The 20,902-nt window shown below is 42.9% G+C and overlaps 1 protein-coding gene across 2 annotated transcripts in view; it reads right to left on the bottom strand.

The window, feature by feature from the left end:
- The window catches only part of LOC307040545 (semaphorin-3F-like), a 67,258-nt gene that overhangs the window by 27,712 nt on the left and 18,644 nt on the right, over nucleotides 1-20,902 (bottom strand). The window lies entirely within an intron of this gene.

Here is a 20,902-nt window from a genome sequence, read left to right on the forward strand (position 1 = left end):
AATATAGAATCATATTTTCACATATTTTGCCTTTACCAGATATTGTACTTATTGCTATTTGGATATTGCACGAGTCAATATTGCGATTTAGATATAGTTCCCATCGATTGAGCAGACCTTCATTGTACAAAATATCAGTAGAAGCTATTGTCATGTTCGTTTTGACTCTTATGAAGTGAATCCACCAAGTCACTTATTTCTAAATGTTTTCTCCATTTCAAACCTTGTTTTAGTTTTTTTTAAACCTTTGTTCTGATTCCCACCAAAGATCCATTGATCCATTGGATGTTAACTATTGAAATATTACATTTTGGGTCCATCAAGTCACACCAACATTGGCTTGTCCATCATTTCGAAGTCATGTCTACTTCCAGAAATGACTTTGAATTGTTTTTAATCATACCTATGATAAAACTGAATTCCCACTCTGATGGGCTGGGGTGCAAATTGTTCAGTTTGCTTTCTCTTGTTGTGTTTTTTTATCTGTAAAAAGTGATAACCAATGATGGCACCCATAGGCCAAGAACTGGTTACCATTACCTCAAAATGGTTGCCAATGGGGAAAACATTTCTAGAAATAAGTTCTGCTTCATCCCTGGTTTGAAAGTACTCTCTAAAGGTCAGAGGAGTGTGCACCATGGTAAGACAATGCAGTAAACTAGTCCACTCATGTTGAGAGTAACCCAATCTTCCTTTAGCTCCGTGTTTGAGTGTTTGTTTGATGTGTTCTTCTTGGTTCAGCAGCCACGTACAGACGGGGCAAAGAGGCCACAGCTAAGACAGCGAAGGCCCCAGGCCGCACCATAGACAAACACACGCCTCTACAATCTCTAAGGGAGAGGCAATGGAGGGTGGCCCTGACATATTGTTGGACAAACACAGAGGTTTCTCTCAAACAGCTGGAAAGTCCCGCTTCACTGTTTGGCTTTATTCTACAACCAACAGACCACAGAAAGCAGAAACAGGGAACCACACTTTGAGGTTAACCCGAGTTCTTCAATGTTGATTTAGGAGCCGAAAAATGTGGTGAAGGGAAACCAAAGGATAAACTGTCAAATACAGTTAGCTTTGTTTCAATGTTTACAAATGATATATCAGAGCAGAGGTGTGCCAGTGTATAATAAAAGCAAGGCAGTGTGAAATGAAGTCGACGTGGGGAGTCGGGCCTAACTAAGCAGCGGCCAAGACTTATAAAAATAAGTAATTTCAAGATTTGAAAATGTTTAGGGCGGTTGATGGATAACCACTTTTTGCAAGCTCTGTATGCGCAGTCATGTTCAACGTGTTTGAAGTAACTGGGAAATATTCTTGTGCGGTTGTTAGGTGGCTCAGCGGAAGAGGTCTGGACACCAAAGCATGCAAAGCCATCAACATGTCCACCATTGGGCCTTAAAATAAACACCATCTAGAGACCTGTTTTAAACAGACTCCCTATGGAATCTGATATTAAAAGTCTTTCCCGCCAGATCTAAATTTAACGCAGGGGTTACGTCAATAAGCAATGGTTAATAGCATTAGATTTGCTATATTTGTACAGTTTGATTTAATAACTGCCCACCAAAGTAATGTTTACGGGGCAGCAGAGTGATTGACAGCTGTCAGAGCCTACGGCGGAGGAGATGCAACATGTGGCCGGTCCCTGTGATTATTTGTGTTGGAGACCTAAGTTGAATGATGAGTCCCCATGCACTCTTGCTATGTTTATATGTGCGTGCGGCTAGAGTGAAACACACCGGATAAGAACGCATTGTACACACACATTCCGAAAGGGCTAGTCGAAGCCCTTCCTGAAGCAGGTTGTCAGCAACTTCTCAGTGTGTGTTTGTTGTCAGAGAGAAGCTGGATGGGACCATCTGTCAGCTGAAGAGGGAATGTGAACAGTGCATGGCAACAACACACCCTATAGAGAGCCGCACATTACCAAACAAACACATTGTAATCTAATCTCATAATCACACAATAACGTGCGGGGAGTCTCAGTGTACCCCACAACATGTTCAAATTCTGCCAAAATATTCAACACTGTGATGAAATAACTTTCCTCATTCCTTATCCTCCAAATCTAATTGTAATACACATACTACACCATGGGGAACGTTGCCTATTTGATGATGGTGGTGTTGCAAAAATAAAACCCTCGTTTTTATTATGAAAGAAGTATGCAAGCAAGGGAATGCTATTGTGAAAGAAGAATTCAAACATCGAGAAGAGTCTGCATGTATTAACAACTGTGTGAAGGCTTCTATTTACAAAGTCTCACACAACTCCTTCAGTGCATTCCAAGTGTTTTGTATCCGGTCGTATGCTCACTATTCATACTCACATGCACTTTTGTTAAAAAAACACGTCCGCATAAACACATTGGTTTTAACTGTGCAGATGTGCAAAGTGTGTGTGTGTTTTACATTGTAACATTATAGTGAACATTTGTTTTGTAGTGAGCATACATTTGGATGTTAGTAATATAAATGTGTGAGAGTTTAAAACTGAGTTTTAGTACAGTTTTGTTGTTGTTAGAAACGGCACCCATTTGCTTTAATTGATCAAATATTTCTCTTTCTCTATAAATAAATAATTCATGTTTACACAGGGTGAGTCAATGATATACAAAAGATCTTTTTTTGGTTGAAGTAGTCCTTTATGCAAGACTTTTTAAAGCTCAACAGGAGGAAAGCTGAATAGGTTGCATATGGAGCTCATGATTTAGCCTGAATACCATTGGGCCGTTTAATACCATAAGAATGAAACTGTTGAAACATCTCACCACGAGTAAGTAAAAGGAAAGAAGTAAGGGATCTGGTACAAAAAGTGTGAAGTCATCCAGCTATTAGACATCAATCCCTACTCTGTCAGCCTTTCTGAGCTCAGTCCCAAAGTCAACCTTCGCCTCGGGCAGGGGCAGCCGGCATTGTGCTGCTATGAAATGTTGATGGAGGACGCATAATGGCAACTGAGCTGGACTGAAACACTCGCCTGGGGGTCAGACCGCCTGTGAAAACACAACCAGCAGGACCCGAAGACTGGTGCCCGGCAAACACACAGTCACAACCAGCCAATGGTGGAAGAAGTACTCAGACTTAAGTAAAAGTAGCAGTACTAAATTGTCAAAATACTCTGTAACAAGGACAAATCCAGCATTCATCCTGTAGTACACAAGTATTGTCCACGCAGGTCCAGAAGTTAACAGTACTAATGTAGGTAATGTCTCACTTTGGAATTATATATATTAAATGACTGGATTATCATCATCACATGTCATTTGTTAGACGCTCTTATCCAAAGCGTCTAACATACATTCAATACTGTGGACAATCCCCACAGGAGCAATTTGAGGTGAAGTGTCTTGCCCAGGGACACAACGACATGCTGACTGCAGTGGGACTCGAACTTGCTACCCTCTGATTCGAAGTCCAGCAAACCATCCACTGTGCCACAGCCTCCTGATTATCAACATTTTACGGAGGTACAGTACAGTAAATACTCATATTCCAGCAATGCAACATGAAGAGAGAGACTGTGCCGCAAAGTGACCGATCAAGAATTATACCTGCACTGTAAAATCTATAAGAATTGTGTAGGGTTGTGTTAAAGTGTGTGGTAAATCCCAAAACGTAGCATGTTTGTGCAACAAATTAGCATAGCTGGCATTCAATACTCTAAAAACATCTCATCAAATTGCAAAAAGCTCCTACATCGCGCACTCGATCCACTACATGCCCTCAGTAGCAGATTACACTTTCAAACAGGATCAGCTCAGAGTGGCCGCTGTGCTCTTTGTCCTCCACATTAGGGCATGACAGCTTTTCTCCAACACACAGACTTATCCTGGAGATTTAGAGGCTTGGAGCAGCAAACAAGTGTGTCTATTAGAGCCAGATAAACTCCTGAAGTAGCCCATTACTGTGTGCATGGTTTAGGTTCACTCTGGGGGGTCTGCACACACACACACAGCGAGGGCTTTGTTTCGGGGACGCACCGCTTCCCCCTGTGGAATGGCAAAGGCTCTATTAGAGGTGAAAGTAAGCCGGAGAGGGAACATGATACCCTCACTCAAGGTCTCCCCAGCCATGCACTTCCACGCAAATAAGAAGTCCTTTAATTAGACTGACATCCTTCATTTCTTTTTTCTCATTGCTCCATCTTTCGTGTACACAAGTAATGCATACAGGAGAGAGCTCTCATTCCAGAAGGGAGAGGCAATCCGGTCCGCTGTCTCCAGTCTGCTGAACACAGACAATCCTCTCCTCTCTCCCAGCATCTCAAGGTGACACAGCCCACTGCCGGTTCCCACAACTCAACACTCCTCTCTGGCCGGTAGAAAGGTTTGTGCCAGTGTTTGAGAACAGGGAGCTGAGTAAGATGAGTCCTGAACACATTCTAGTTCAATGTCAGAGTCATAGCATGTCCTGAGAGAGATGTAAAAGTCAAATTCACAGACAATTTACTCATTGTCTGAAGCTTATGGTTCTCTACACCAGCTGTGATGTTAAAAGAGGACATATTATTCTCACTTTCAGGTTCAAATGTGTTTTTTTTAGTCGGGGTGTGTGGGAGAGAAATTCCATCTGGAAGTAACTTTGGAATTGTAGCCTTTGCAGACCATTTACATGCACAAAAACCTATATAACACACTACGGGAAAGGGAACACCCCAAACAGCTCTCGAATGACCTTTTGAATGAGTGAGGGTACTTTCATGGCCTTTGGCATATGTGTAGGAGGTATGATTTTCACCCAGGAGACCGTTATTCTTGTTCCATGTGAAGTCAAAAGTCAACTCTTTCTGTAACTTCAAAAAACGAAATACGTACTTTTTTTTAGGCCAAACCATAATATTTGTCTAAACCTTACCGAGTAGTTGTGTTGTTTTGATAGCCATCAACCACAGGTTTAAGACTGTTACTGTAATCTGTGAGAAAAAACTAAACTGCGAATGCACTCACATTGCATGGGAAGGTAATTGTATAGGAGACAGAGTTGCATGTTCCTATGCTTCCAGAGTATACTCATGAGACTCTCCGCACTGAAACCTTTTTGAAAAAAGCTGCGTCTCCCAGTCCTTACACACAGCATGCCTAATAAATCACCATCACCACCTGCTGAAATATTGTCTTTGCTGACTTGTGAAGGAGGGAAGTCTATCCAATAACCCTGGCTCTGGTTCAACACGAAAACAAGGAGCCAAATTGCGAAAGTACAGATGGTTTATTTCATTTACGGGCCCAAAATATATTATATCCAATAGATTTATTTTCAGAGATTGACAGGTTGATGTTAAGATCTGAGTTCATCTTTCACTGTACATTTGGAACCACTGTCTTCCTGTTTGCAGTTTTCTTGCCAAGCCCTCATACAATACATGGGTTGTGCTGGGAAGCGTCTGAGCCCCTTCCTCAGACCATTATAAATAATGCTAGTCTTTTTGTCAGCTTGCCTGGTGAAATGAGGTATAGAATCATGCCTCTCTGTCAGCCTGAGCCTCCTCCTGAGAGAACACTTGGCTGCCGACTGCAGGCCTGCATGTTATAGCATATCTCCCCATCTTAAATTAATAGCCAACGGGCCAAATTTACCTTGGAAATATGTTTGGACACGAAAGTTCAATGTCAAGCGCTGCACTCTCAGGAGCTCCAGAAAAAAAAAAGCAAACTTGTTCATGCTTTCTTGTATGACATGATTTCCTGCCATGCTTGGAAAGTACAGAATGGATTGTGTGCATCGTATTCAGGCAGTTAATGCATCTTAGCATCAGAATTGCCTCACATTATGTATTGCTGCATCCAGTTTGATTCAACTGTACACCCCTCTCGTAACTTTCCTGGCAAATTCACAAGAAACATTGGGTAAGTGGTTGGATCATGGAAAACTGTGTGTTTAAACAAAACAAAGAATACTGAGGACATTTGAAGGGGGGTATTTACACATCCTGGCATTTGACAGCATGGCGCACACTCACTTCATGACACTGATATGGGTGTTCCAGCCCGCTGCATATTTCCCTGCTTTGAAATTGGGTAAATTAAAAGAGCATGCGGCTGCCAATGACAGTGCAGAGCGTGTTGCTGCTTGAAGCCGAGAAGGTGAAGATGATGGGGGATGGTGATGGGGGAGAGGCAAAAAAGTTTGCGGTCTGTTGCTTTGACACCGAACAGGAAGGGAGCGATGAGCAATGTGGAGCGAAGTGTGTAGCAATCACCTGCTCAGTTCACGGGTCTGTGCTCTCCCCTTTGTGGAGCGTGTGGTCGATAATTAGAAAGTGCAGCCACTGCACCGGGAGTCCTCCTGTCCAAAGATCACAGTGAAGCTGCAGCACATAAGCTGTAATTCTACTGAAATAACACTAAACTGAAAAGTCTAGCGTTCGGTTTGTGGGGTTTGTGCAACAAAGCGACAGAAATACCCCGTTAGCTCACGGCGCATCAAAAACAATGTGCACTACCTGAGGTGCTTTCCAAGCCGTCAGGAAAGAGGTGCGTTGGTTCACACGCACCGGAGTGACAGGAGTGATAATTAGGGTGTTTAAGAGGGGGCGGGGGAGGTGGCATGCTCTCGCACTTCAAAGGCAGCACTTGTCAGGAAACCTGGCCAAATATTTTTGAATGCTGTCGATGCAGAGGAGGAAAACTGCAGTTAAGACAGTATTATTACCCTTCAGAAGACACGCTTCATTTCAACAACAGTGACGGAGATCTGCACAAAAGACGCATTGCTTTTGGGGGGGGGGGGGGGGGGGGGGGTAATGAGTTGAGACGCCACAGGTGACAGTGCCACAGGTTTGAGAGACTTGCTGGACATAATGTGCATTACTAAATCTCATTCATTTGAGTCTGAATGATTCAGGAAGTGTCTGCTGCCCATGTACCTGTATAACTGCACATTTGTTCTCGTTTTGTAATTCCAAACCAAAAGATATTCACTTTAAATGTTAAAAATAGAAGAAGGTAGAAGATATCTGTATTTTAGAGGCTAAAACCAATTGTTTTTGCCATTTTTGCAGGAATAATGCAACAATTATCTAAATATCTGTTTTGTTGTTGCAGCTCTAGTGACTGGGTCAATGTGTCTCTTAATTTCTTCTAACATAGCCTTCAAATGTTGCAACAAGATTTCTGTTCACTTAACCGTTGCAAACACGCCCAAACTGTGAGTAATTATCTGGTCTGATTTGAACATGTCAAGGAAATCACGACTTACTCAAAAGGAAAGAAAAAAGGATAAGAGCTCCGAAAGTTCCAACCTTAGTGTTTAACTATTGACTTTGTGTGGTATTTTGGTATTGGGTTGAAATTCATTTGCACCTTCTAACTGTACAAAGTGCCCTGAAGCAACGTAAAAAGAGTCTTTGTTTTGTGTACGTTCTGCAAAATGTGACTATGCGTTTTTAAGTCAGTTTGTTATAAGATGCATTTACACAGTAACAGTGGAGTTGGCTTAAATCCAGACGCCTGTATCTGAGACCGGCTGTGGTTCTCTATCTTATCTTAATCTAGCTAAACTTTCTCACAGTGATTTCCTGTATCTGCTCAGATAAGGAAGCGCCTGATATAGGGGCCATTACTGAGCTAACAAACAAGGCGATGGAGATTAAAGGGCCCTGTTCTGCATATGGCTAACTGTGCTGGCCTCTGTCCTGGCACCTGCATTGCAATCTTGTTAGCAGAGTTACTACGAATCAGCTCCCTCGCCCACATCGCCTTCCTGCACTCTCCTTCAACAGCTCCTTTCATCGCGACTTGTCTTCGCGTCAAACATTTACATGAGTAATTTGGGGTTGTGTAAGCTCCACGCTCCGAAGCCAGTGGAGAAGTGACACAGTGGTTAAAGAATGCCTGTGTGATTACTGGAGAGTGGGTTTGAGGTTAGCTGTGCAGCTAAATGAAAAGGACCGATAACAGCATGTGAACGCAGCAGCTGCTCGCCTCGGCTTAGTCCCTCTGTGGGACGGAGGATAATAAAAGCGGTCAGGAGACTCGGGCCGCTGTGTCACATCAGATAGGACACGTCATTCAGCAGATAACAAATATGCAAGGGCATCCGGAGATATGATCTGACCCCATTGGTTATGCTAAAAGAGCCTGCAACAGAAAGGAATGCTAATGTTTTGTGATGTGGTCAAGCTTCGCTGAATCCTCGGTGTGTGTGTGTGAGAGAGAGAGAGAGAGAGAGAGAGAGAGAGAGAGAGTACGTGTGTGTGTGTGTGTGTGTGTGTGTGTGTGTGTGTGTGTGTGTGTGTGTGTGTGTGTGTGTGTGTGTGTGTGTGTGTGTGTGTGTGTGCATCTTGGTGGAGAGACAGGCTCTGCCGCTCGGAGAGGAAACACAGACATAACAGCATGCCTTTGCAAACACCTGTCCTCTACGTACAAAGCATCGGCACTGCCACCTCTGCTCGCTGTCATCGAACCTCAAACTCTGTGAAATTAGAATTGACATAAATCACAACGCCACGCCACACAGCTATTCTGAAACTGAAAACACTGTGATCATCATTTTTCTGCTCATGATTATCTGTTTCAGCTTAAAGAGTAATTTAACACTATTTTTCTTTGTCAAACAATTTTCTATAACACATGTTGTATATGTCCTCGTCCTTTTATATAATGTTATCTGTCTTTTTTATATTTTCAAAAATAAAACAGGATGTTGAGTTCTTCAAATATTAAAAGTGAAAGTGCCGTAAAAATATACATTTGTTCAAATTAATGGTCTTGGTCGAAATAGTGTTTAAAATTTGAGGAGAAAAGCACCTAATTTCTAACTTTAATAACTACCTTATTAAACCTTCCTAATGACTTCATGGTCGTAATCATTAGTATGCAGGCTTTTTTTTTTTTTTCATTAAGAGTAGAATAGACTGTGTCTGTCAGCTTGCTACCATGGTGTTGTCTGGTTAGGGTGCTCTCTGTGTTTTCGTCTTATTAACTGAAAACACAGTAAAAGGGATTAGGTGTGTTTCATGATGTAGGAAAAGAGTCAGGGAAATCCATCTGTCTTCATATCATTGGAATGAATCCCCAAAGCAGAATTACGCAAAAACACAATCAGGGATTTGACTCCTGGCTACTTTCTATTCATGGCATGTTGTTTGTATTCTGTTGCTGCGAGCCCCCTCGCTAGGGAAAAGGTGTGACCCTCTCTTGCCTCAACACGTGTTAAATGCGATCCCTCATAATGGATACACAGTAAAAGCGCTTCCATATCACACATCATTAAGCATCACTCCTGACCGCACATCCACAAGTTGCCCGGTGATGCTCTTTGAGACACGACACCTCCCTGTTTGCTACTGTCGCCACCTCGTTACCGCCACTCCCCTGCCGACCTGGGGGGCTCACCCGCTCTATAATTAGAGCCACTGTAGTGCCCCACCCCTCCACTGACCAACCCCCCCCACCCCCCCCCCCCCCCCCCCAATCGCTAATGGCACCAATTTGTATTCACTGTCAGCTCTCATGCGAAGAAATGGTCTTATCACTGGGCCTCTGGCTCCCATCACCTAAGCCCCTCTACTCCTGCCTGCGAAGCCTAGAGTCTGATGGACAGGCGCAGAGGGGGTGGGGTTTAGAGGGGGTACACATTTATCTCCATTTTCATGTAAACTCATGTAACAGCAGACAGATGTGCTTTGGTACAGAATCGCTTGAACAAGAGAAGATAAGAAATCCACGCTGAGAACTTAAATTACAAAACATTCCTCCCATGTTTCCTCCTTTAAATCTTATAAGGCCAATCGTGTGCACAGTTGGACCTCTCTCTAAACAAATGGAGCACCTTTCTCCCTCAATCTGGCAGAAACATATAAAGGTGGAGATCCAGCTGAGAAGGGTTGTGAAACGTGGAGAACAAGTAGGGAAGGAGATCCTCCCATGAGAGTCTTGATCTAAATCGCACACATCTGCACAAACATGGCTCTGTTTTAACTGACATGTGTTTTATTAACAGTCTCCAGCTCAGCAGCGACACATCTTGCCCTGTTCCTATCCCACATGTCAACACCTTCAATCCTCCTGCCACCCCTTCATTGCATTATTCAATCACAGGAAACCCGACCCAAATGTTGCTGGTTGCTGCCGAGCGGCAACCTCCTGGTCTGAAATGCATAACAGGCCTTTAGTCTTTTGAATGACGAGCAGGGGACTCCACACAAATAAGTTGGATTGTGTAGAAGTGTATGAGAAAAATGTTATTGTCTCAGTTAACATTTTCATAATAAGTCCAAAGGTCTCTTAGATAGCATGATGTTCATTTCAGTTTGTTACCTTTTTTACATTTAGTTTCAAGCATTGTTTTGCTAGCCAAAATAAGCATCCTAGTTAATATAACAGTTGCTGAGCAAGCTAGTTAGCTAATGTTAGCTTGTATCTTAGCAGGCCCCACTGGGTCTCTTCCTTCCAGCTCCAAAGTCCCTTTTGGCTCCACGAAAACAAGATGTTGACGGTTTGTATATCCAATTCTTGTATATAGCATATGGATTAAATCTGCTTTTTGCAAGCGCTGGTCAGCAGGGCTTCTGCAGGCTCGGCGGGGAGACGTGGGGAGGTCAGAGGTCGCTGGGCAGCAGTGGCAGTTCTGGTTTAATCTGGGATTAGCTCAGGGTCAGGGTTATCTCTCCTCCGCCTGACAGGAATCAGGAAGCAGGGATTGCCTGAGGTAAAGTGGCATTACTGGATGGCCTGTCCAGAATCCCAATGAGGCTGTGCTTACAGGGGCGAGGGGAATAAAAGGAGGAGAGAGAGTGTATGTTCAGCATGACTCTCTGGGCTCTGGGTTGCAACCTTTCTGCCGTCACTCAAACACTTCCCAGCCCTGAGTTCCAGCCCAGTGGAGATACACATGTGAATGAATACAGCCTGTGAACCAATGCATCACTATGGTATCTCTCCAGCCTGTATGTGCATTCAGCAAATACCTTAAATTCTGATTTAGTACAGAAGCCAGAACAGAAAAACATGAACTCAAGTGTTTGCTTCAGAAGAACAAAGGAACAGCAATGCAGAATTAGCAGAAGAACTTTGTGGGAGCAGCCACAAAGACTAAACATAAAGCCCAGAATGAAACCTTTAACCTCCCTTATCTTTACCTGGCATGTCTCAGCCTCATGTCAGACTGTAATCCCCACATAGTGGACACACTCAGGGGCAGAGACACACTCTACCATATCTGGTCCTGCTGTCTGGATGTGTGCAGCTGGGAGAAACAGTCAGGCATGAGACCAGAACAGCCTTGTTGTAATGAAGATGGATCTGCCTCGCAAAAATGTTAAAGCTGGTGGAAATGGAGAGGTCTTAAACTCCATGGGAATATTGGACGGAAATAATCTGAAACCCTGCTATGCAGCAGCAAAAAGAGAATTATAGGAGATAGACTGTGGACAGTAGCCCATTAAAGTTGTTTTAAACCAACATCCAGCTCTTAATACCATAAATTCTACCTCTAGTTGTATCAAAACGTATAAATCTGTCAAACATTAGCAACAAAGCAATTTTTTTAAAGCTGAATCCACAGCGGATCTGTCTTTTTGTTTTGAAATGCCCTGGGGTTCCAATGGAAAGATATTTGCTTGTCATCATATGTGACACTGCTTCTCATTTTTTTTTTTTTATGTTGATCTTTCTGGTATAACAGAGAGTATGTAACGTTAATGTCAACTTCCTGACATAATAAATTGCATCAAAAGGCGTCAGAAAGGCAGGTTCAAGCTCCCACAGGCTGACTCCCAGCTAAGGTATTCAATTATCTTTTTTCTCATATACCTCGTCGACGGTTTTCCACGCTGTGCCCTGTTAAAGTCATTCTGCATCCAAGTACTTTCCATCCAAATACGGTTTTATTTGTAACAATGGAGCAACATCTTATCCTTGAAAACAGTGGATTTAAAGAGAAAAAGCTTTTCTTGGCAGCTTGACTGAGAGAACTTTGTCTACTGCCTCGCTGTGACAAAACATTCCTCTCAGGTGCATCCTGACAGGCCAGTGGGAGATGTACAATTGAACAGAAACAGGATAGCGACCTAATGTATGTGTGACACCAGTGGCCCACTATCTTGCCCTGTGGTTATGAATGCCTTGTTTGTTGCAGCAGTGTGGGGTCGCAGCGTGGGAGGCCAGTTGTTCTAGCCCCCTTCCTGAGAGTGACAGGAAGGCAGGACAGATTGTGACAGCAGCCATTGTGGCTCTGCTCCAGGTCTCTTCCTCCCACCAGGCTCCCGCTGCTCCTTCAGTCCTGTGTTACTGCATGTGGTGCCACCTCAGCGCTAATCTTCCTCCTCCTTGGGCGGGCGGGGGGAAGGAGAATAAGGGCCGCGGAAGCTTTTACCGTTTGTCTGTCCTATCATCATTTATTCTGAACAAGAGGTGATGGATGTTGACCGAAGCAAGACGGGACATCCCTTCAGAACAGATCAGCGATCAGTTGAGTTCCGATGCGCCCCTGATTCCCAGGCCTTGGGGACAGGAAGTGGGATTAGGAGACAATCCATGCGTATGTCAGCAGAGTCATCACTTTTTGCCTCATCAATTACATTCTCTATTCAAAGAGCGCTCATCTGAAATTAAGCAGATTAGCCTTTTCCAAACAGCTCTATGTTTTCGGCTGCAGCCGGGGGAAGCCTGCAATAGTCAGCGTCTCATACAACACTAAAAGGACACATTCACAACTTCGTACAAACTAGTTTTGTTCAAGCATGTTCCTTCCCTGACTTCCTTCTGATTTGGGAAAGTTCTGCAGTCATTGACGAGACATTAGAGTTGAATTATGCAAACGTTTTATAATGTTAATGTTAATAATATATGTCCAATTGCATATTTCCAGAATAGATATTAGAGATGTCTCGATCCGATCACGTGATTGGGGATCGGAGCCGATCACGTGATTTTCAAAAGATCGGAATCGGGAGGAAAAAAATCGGGGATCGGGATTTTTTATTTTTTTTTTAAATACTTTTTTTACATTTTGTATTCAATGTTACAAAACAAAAATGGCCATGTTCAAGTCTTAAAGTCATCCTGAGGCCTTAGTTTTGGTTTCAAATGACACAACATCATGTATGTGTTGCTTCTTTGGGGCTTGTTTTCATAGACCTGGTTGCTTATTTCTCTCAAATCTGGCAACAGATTGGGCGCAGAGTCTATTTGTCGCAGTAAGCTAACGAGTACTGATAAGCTTTATTTTGTTTTGATCCAATGCTGCACAACTGAACTGATCCAATGCTGCTGTGAAAGAAAGAAGCTATATCCATGTTGGATAGAATATCCAATTTAAATAAAAAAATAACCTTAAGGGACAACTTGAATGCTTTTTTCTTTTTTTTCTCTTAATGCATTGCATAAAGATCGGATCGGGAAAAATCGGTATCGGCAAATTGTCAAAATCAAATGATCGGAATCGGATCGGGAGCAAAAAAAGGTGATCAGGACATCCCTAGTAGATAACATATACAGTAAAGCTACTGTAGGTTCATTTTGTTAACATATTACATTCAAAGTTATTTTAAGGTGAAGAAAAATATATATATCGCAATGAAAGTTCCCTGCTTGATTATATACATCAAAGGCATTTGTACTAAACGTTTTCTGAAATGTTACGTTTAACTATGTAAATGAGGCTTTAGCTTTGGGGGATTTAGGAGGAATCTACATATGGTTAATGGTCTGTATTTGTATAGCGCTTTATCCGGTCTTTACAACGCTTTACATTAACGAGTCATCATTCACCCACATTCACACGCCGTTGGCCATGCCATTGGACACAACTGGGGGTCAAGTATCTTGCCAAGGACACATCTACTGACTGAAAGGGGCTGGGATTGAATCGACATCCATACAGTGCAAATCAAGAGGGTTTCTTTACGCAACGAAATAAAGATAGTAAATTAAAAAACACCTAAATGTTTTTTTGTATGTTTTCCAAAATATATGTATCGAGGCCGATAGCCCACACATCTCAGCATTACCAGTGCATGAAAGTAAACCCTGTCCTTGCCTTTATCTTACGAACTAGCTTATTCAGGACTTATCCTTCCCTAACGCCTTCTGACCCAGCACGGTGTCTTCAGCCTCTGAAGGTTCAGAGGTCAGAGCAGGGAAGATCAGAAGTCACTGATTCAGTCGTGTGCACTCTCTGCCATAATCCTGCTGGCTCCTAAACCACGGCTGTGTTTAAAGGGCCTTCTAAGTCTCTGTGCTCTGATCCTATTTCTGAGTGAGAACAAGATAATAGGTTCCCTTAAGGCGTGAGGAAGAAGATGTCCCCAGCTGACCAGTTTCTCTTTCTATTTGGGTTAATGTAAATAATACAGACTTGTGGAACATGTGCATCTACACCAGCACATTGTCAGCACCCTAACCCTAGATCATGGAAGATGTTACCAACAGTCCATTTCATTTCCTCTATTTAACTCAGTATTTGGTTTATGAGTTGATTACATTGGTCTGAATTTTGGGCATAATATTTAAATTCTTCAGCTCCAAAGCTCCTCAGAGCATTATCTGAGTTAAGACTTATTTTGGCAGACCTTGCTCGATGCCCATTTAAGGTGGTGTTGCGGAGATAGCCAGGCAGGGGGGGGGGGGGATTGCAGGGTCACAGAGTTTAGCCGATTTAGCCATCCCAGTTTGTCACTGGTAATCTCCCTGCAGCTAACAGGGTGATACAATCCGCTCGATAACTGCGGGAGATGGACAGAGAGCGAAGCAGAGCGGGTGTGTGTGTGTGTGTGTGTGTGTGTGTGTGTGTGTGTGTGTGTGTGTGTGTGTGTGTGTGTGTGTGTGTGTGTTATCCCTCTGTCTCACAAACTCCAGATAATATGCATAGCATGCACATGGACACACGTTAGCTTAAGCACCTCGCACACAACAAGTGTGACTCGCGATGGTTTGGACATGCAGCAGCTGGAGGAACATAAGCACAAAGCTATCATGATATATGGTAATGGGTAGAAAAAATGAAAATGGCCTGTTCTGCTACTCGTGCAAAACCAGCAAGTACAAATGAGGGTAATCCAGTTGGAAGGCAGAGAAGGCAAGAAGCGTGTGAAAGGTTCCTCTGAGGTGGAATACGGAGGTGTTTGCTTTGGCGATGTTGACCAAAACCTCGAGGGGAAAAAGAGATACACATTGCCAAAGCATCTTCTTTCAAACCCCTTCAGTACGGCCTCTTCTCTAAACCCCACCATAAACACTTCATTTCTTTCCCAACTCGGGCAATGTGTTTTCTAAATCAGGGGACGCTTCTCCTGTTTCTCCCATTCCCAGCCAAATTGGATGAGTGTTCGAAGAGGTCAGACCTTTACGAACTGCACCAGGAGCGATGCAGACATGTGAACTCAAATAAGGAGCTCATAAGTGCTGAACTTGATGGGTTTTGGTTTCCTCCGACAGCCCAGCAGGACTTTCACTTAAACACATTACGAGGAAATGTGCTTGTCAAAATTCATTTAGTGACTGGAGGTGCACGCGGGTTAAGCAGTAATGTGAGGGTGGAAATGCCAATCCACAGGTTGTCTTGGCTGAGCTCTGACTACAGGGCAATACATCTTCTTTTCAACAGTGTGTATATATTACAGGAATCCAATGGCTAAGAATAACACACTAACATGTGATTTACTCATTCTGAAAAGGAGAAAAACAGAGATGTGGATTTGTCCCAGTTTGATTAGCTGTAGCTGTAATACTGGACTGAAGCAGCATTATTCCAGTAGCTTGGTGCAGATATGCTTGTTGAGACAAAATATCGATTTCCCCCATGTCTCCTTTCAGCCGTGCTCTGTCCTGCTGAAGTACTACTGTGATTGAAAGTCCTTCTAAGTTTGACCTCCCTTTGGTACAGCAAAAATCTGAAGAGACAAAACAAACACTCTTTCTCGCTCATCACTTGATTGCCCTGCAGCTTTTCATCGTGCCGAAATTGGCAAAGTGACCTTGATGAGCGAAATACCAACTGTCAATCATTGATTACCAGGACTTTTTAAACATTCACTTCAGGGCTCCCCTTTCAAGTTTGATCAATATCAGGCAAAATGTAGTCAGAGAGTAACCCAGGAGTGGCTGTTAAGGGAGCGCTGAGCCTCAGGGAGGATTTGAAAATGGGCACGGGATGAGGGAGGGGTCTCAGTACCACGGTCCATAACACTGAAACAAAACATTTAAAGAATAGGTGTAGAATTTATTACAACTTTCAAATTAAATCTCAACCTTCAAGGTGATGTGTTCAAATGTTGGTTTGTTGGATTAAAACCCCAAAACACCCACTTAATATATAAATCAGAGTAAAGTATGAAATCTCTATATTTAAGGGTTTGAAAATGTTCCAGAATGTATTTTTAAAGCTTAAAGGTGGGGTAGGTCATTTTGGAGAAACCAGCTCGAGTGCGCTAGAATTTGAAAATACACAACCGTTAAAAATCTGCCCCTTCCTTACAGAGCCCCTCCTCCAACACACACGAACGCGCACATGACCAATGAGCGCACGAGATATGCTTGTGCACAGATGGAAGGCTGACAGGCAGGTAGGCCATCCAGTTATTTGTCGCGAGCCGGCTCAGATGATTGGTCGTGCTTTTTACAGCGCCACGGCTTCCACAGATGATATTTTTTTATGTATTTATTGTCAAAGCATTTAATGTATTCATTGCTATCGGGATGTTAAGAGCATTCCATGGAATATAACAACAGGTGTATCTCGAACCGGTTTCTCAAACTTACCTACCCCACCTTTAATCAATTATCAAAATAGTTAGCAGTTATGATTTCATCATTTAACTAATCTTTGCAGCCCTTAGTATTTCCTTCTACTATTTTGCTCTTGTGTTCCAATGTGGGGACACAACACACTAGCAAGTAAACATATTGTTGAAATAAATGTAGAATCATTCATACACATCAACTAATGTGTCCTAAACATGCAACCAACACAAGAAGACAGAGGATTGACAGGCTGTAGAGAAACCCTTTGGTTGTCCATAATGTACTTCTTTGGAAGAGGAACAGAAACTGAAAGCGAAAGCAATTGGTCAAAATATTACCCAAACTATGAGTTGTAAACAACTATCATACAGTAGTTAAAAGGTTTTGTGTTGGTTTGTCTGTTTTTAAGTAGACTTATTTAAAACTCCAGGCTGACTTTGATTGATTCTTGTTGTATATATTTACTGTCAAAGCATTTCATATATTCATTGCTATCGGGGTGTTAAGAGCATTCCATGCAATATAACCAAAAGTGTTTCTGAAGTGAATTACCTACCCCACCTTTAAGTAGCTATCTTTTATCAGCCAGTTATTGCATTCCACGGAAAAGCAGAATCCATAAATGGTGCTTAATGTAAACCATGTCAAGGTAAGAAACCTACTGGCTGCGCTGCACATCTGAAATGTGTCAGGTGAAAGGTTGATGCCCTGTCTCATCATTCCTCGATAGCATATTAGACATGGAATCAGCCTTTAATCCGGAGAAAATCCTGCTGGGTTTTCCTTCCAGGACGGCCTCACTGCAGGTTGGTTGGAAGCGGCTGAGGGATTTCTGGCCTGCGTTGCCGCTAAGCCACGACTATAAGCATGCCGCTTGTGGCCAGAGCCTTGCACTCCCTGTAATGACTCATTGATCAGAGCTTCTCAATCCCTGCCTGCCTTATCTCAGCTAATGGGACGGCATCATGGTCTGTCACAGGCTCAAATCTCTCCGGGAGACCGAGTGCACTCAGAGGTCAGAGCTGCGCTTTCCAATAGTGTTGCACTCATGCCAGGTGGGGAAAAAAAATCCTCTTTATGTTTCATTCTGAGAATTCACCCTCCTTATTTGACGGATCCAAACTCCCTCTAACAACAGTCTATTTGTTTTTTGGAGTGATATGATATACTATCCCTCTAGGTCTTCCTTCTATCACTTCAATAACAAACTCGCACTTCTTACATCCATAATTCTTCTGGGTGTATGATAGCCTCGCTTTGACCCTAAACATTTGAAGCTTACAAAGGGACTCCCCTACACAAACCCATGAAAGGCTCACAAATCCACCGCCATTTATAACTTCTGAGGCGGGCATGACAGCAGTGAGGGGGAGTGGGCACACAGGAGGGGAAGAGCAAAGAAAAGTCTAAATGGAGCAAATACAACTTTACCCTAAAGGCCAATGCTACTTAGAGAACGTAGAGAGTATGTTTGTCAGAGAACAGTAACTATAACCCGGTTAAATGAACCCAAATCAATGTTCCTTTTACTTAATTTTTACAATTTCAATACCAAATTCCTTTATGGTCAAATGACTTAAAAGCTCTCCCTCCAACAAAATTAAGAAATGCAAGACAACATGTCCCATATGACCCTGGGAGGGGTCTACATAACAAAAACACTTCTACAACGTTAGAGCCATCACATCTACCCCTGCAAGTCCTCCTCACCTCTGTCCCCCATCTTCCTCATTAACCCAGAGGAAACCTGTCTCTCTTGACTCAGTCGTGCCTGCAGGTGACTTCCACACATGGCAGCAGGCATAAAGACAGTTTGACAGCTGTGGAAAAATATATTGAGCTTTGGCGAAAATCAAAACTAGGCTTCCCTCTGCGAGATTTTAATGACTAGTCCGTCTTACCACAACTTCGGTTCAGCGGAAAAATAAAACCTGACAGCCCTGACGTTTGACTGACAGGCAGGATATCCTCCTGTGTGACCCCGCGGCCCTCCTCTTGAGAAGTTCTGGCAGCAGGTAATGAGCTTCGGGGGAGGCCGGAAGTATACATTGCAAAGTGACTAAAACTCAGCTTTTGTTTAGATTGAATTCCTAGATGCTAAAGACAAGAATCCTGCGTGGAGGATGAAGCATCCCGGGCCCAGAGTGAGAGCGAGAGTAACTGAGATAATTACAGTTATCTCTACCTTATCCTGGTTTTAGGCAATGTTCTGCTTTGACAGAGCTTGAGGGCGTCTTTTTTAAGAAGACATGGGTATTCAGACCAAAAAGAGCATTGTTTAAAATAAACAAAAAAGGGTCTGTGTTTGTGGAGGCGTGTTGCTACAGGTGTGGAGAAGATTACCAATGATACAGGAAGTTTGGGATCCAGTTTGAAGGCTACCCACCTCACAACTCTGCAGAAAGTAATCAATGTTATCTTCTTTCTTAGCTACCCTGAGGTTAATGGCAGAATATTTCATAGCGTGGCGGCAAAGTGTGAGGTTATTCATCCCATAGTTCCTGAGAATACCCAGAATCCATCTGTAATGCAAGGAAAACTTTATACACAAATATCCAAATCTAGATTTAGACTGTCAAGTCCCACAGACCTAGAAAACTCCACTGTGGATGTCCTGTTCTCACACTGTCCGTGGCCCTGCAGCCCTCGACAATTAACCGTCAATTTGGTATGAAGCCCCTCATGGGTCGAGTCCTTCTTCTCCCAAAAGACAACATTGATAGATATTTTGCAGTTTGCCAAAAAGAACAAAACTCAGCTCCAATGCGTAAGCAGTTAATAGGGAATGTTATCATTGGCCCCATTCATGCAAGAGATACATAGAGAGTCCTCATGGTGATGACCCTCACATACACTGAACAAAAATATAAACGCAACACTTTTGTTTTTGCTCCCATTTTTCATGAGATGAACTCAAAGATCTAAAACATTTTCTACATACACAAAATAACCATTTCTCTCAAATATTGTTCATAAATCTGAAAAAATCTGTGAGAGTGAGCACTTCTCCTTTGCCATGATAATCCATCCCACCTCACAGGTGTGGCATATCAAGATGCTGATTAGACAGCATGATTATTGCACAGGTGTGCCTTAGGCTGGCCACAATAAAAGGCCACCCTTAAACATGCATTTTTGCTTTATTGGGGGGGTCTGGGGGGGTCCGAAAACCAGTCAGTATCTGGTGTGAGGGTTAGGGTTAGGGTTAGGGTTAGGGTTAGGGTAATGTTGTGAATCGAGTGGCCCATGGTGGTGGTGGGGTTATGGTATGGGCAGGCGTATGTTATGGACGACGAACACAGGCCACTCGATTCACAACATTACCCTAACCCTAACCCTAACCCTAACCCTAACCCTCACACCAGATACTGACTGGTTTTCGGACCCCCCCAGACCCCCCCAATAAAGCAAAAATGCATGTTATTTTGTGTATGTAGAAAATGTTTTAGATCTTTGAGTTCATTTCATGAAAAATGGGAGCAAAAACAAAAGTGTTGCGTTTATATTTTTGTTCAGTGTAATTTGCCATCATTTTTAAAAGCAGGAAAGATTGTAATGGTGACTGATTTAGTTTATTATCCATTTCCTAAATACTGCACTATTAAGATGTTTTACCAAACAAAGAAGTACAATTTAAAGAAGCCCTATTATGCTTTTTGAGGTATTCCCTTTCCTGTAGTGTGACAATGAAACCCCTCCTTTGGTCTCCTTTGTTTACTTCCCTTACATAGTGACATCACTATGTAAAGATTGTGCTTCTATTGGCTAGTTCTCCAACCCATTGTACATCGAAACATGTCATAGTAGAAGCACAAAATACAAATATGAACCTGAACATTTGCATAATATGTATTTCTTTAAATCAACAGCAGCTACAGATTTATAATACTCTGCCTTATTAATCTTGATAAAGGTTCCTCTCAGTAACTGTTATCTCAGAATACGTTAATCTGATTTGGACAGGAAAACGATCGCTTGTGTTGGCTGCTCACTCAGGCAACCCAACCTCACTGTCTCTCTCTCTCTCACTCGCTCTCTCTCTCTCTCTCTCTCTCTCTGCTGCAACACTGCAGGCAATCCACAGCTGTGAACAAGACGGAGCCTCGCGGCCCCTTCCCTGCCCACATGATTTCTATGAAAAACATTTTTAATTGACTCAGCAATTAAGCGAGGCAAGTCAAAACAGAGATCTCGTGGAACCTTTGTGTGAGGAGCGAGTAATCT

The sequence above is a fragment of the Notothenia rossii genome, assembly GCF_949606895.1.
Source record: "Notothenia rossii genome assembly, chromosome: 5".
Classification (NCBI taxonomy): domain Eukaryota; kingdom Metazoa; phylum Chordata; class Actinopteri; order Perciformes; family Nototheniidae; genus Notothenia; species Notothenia rossii.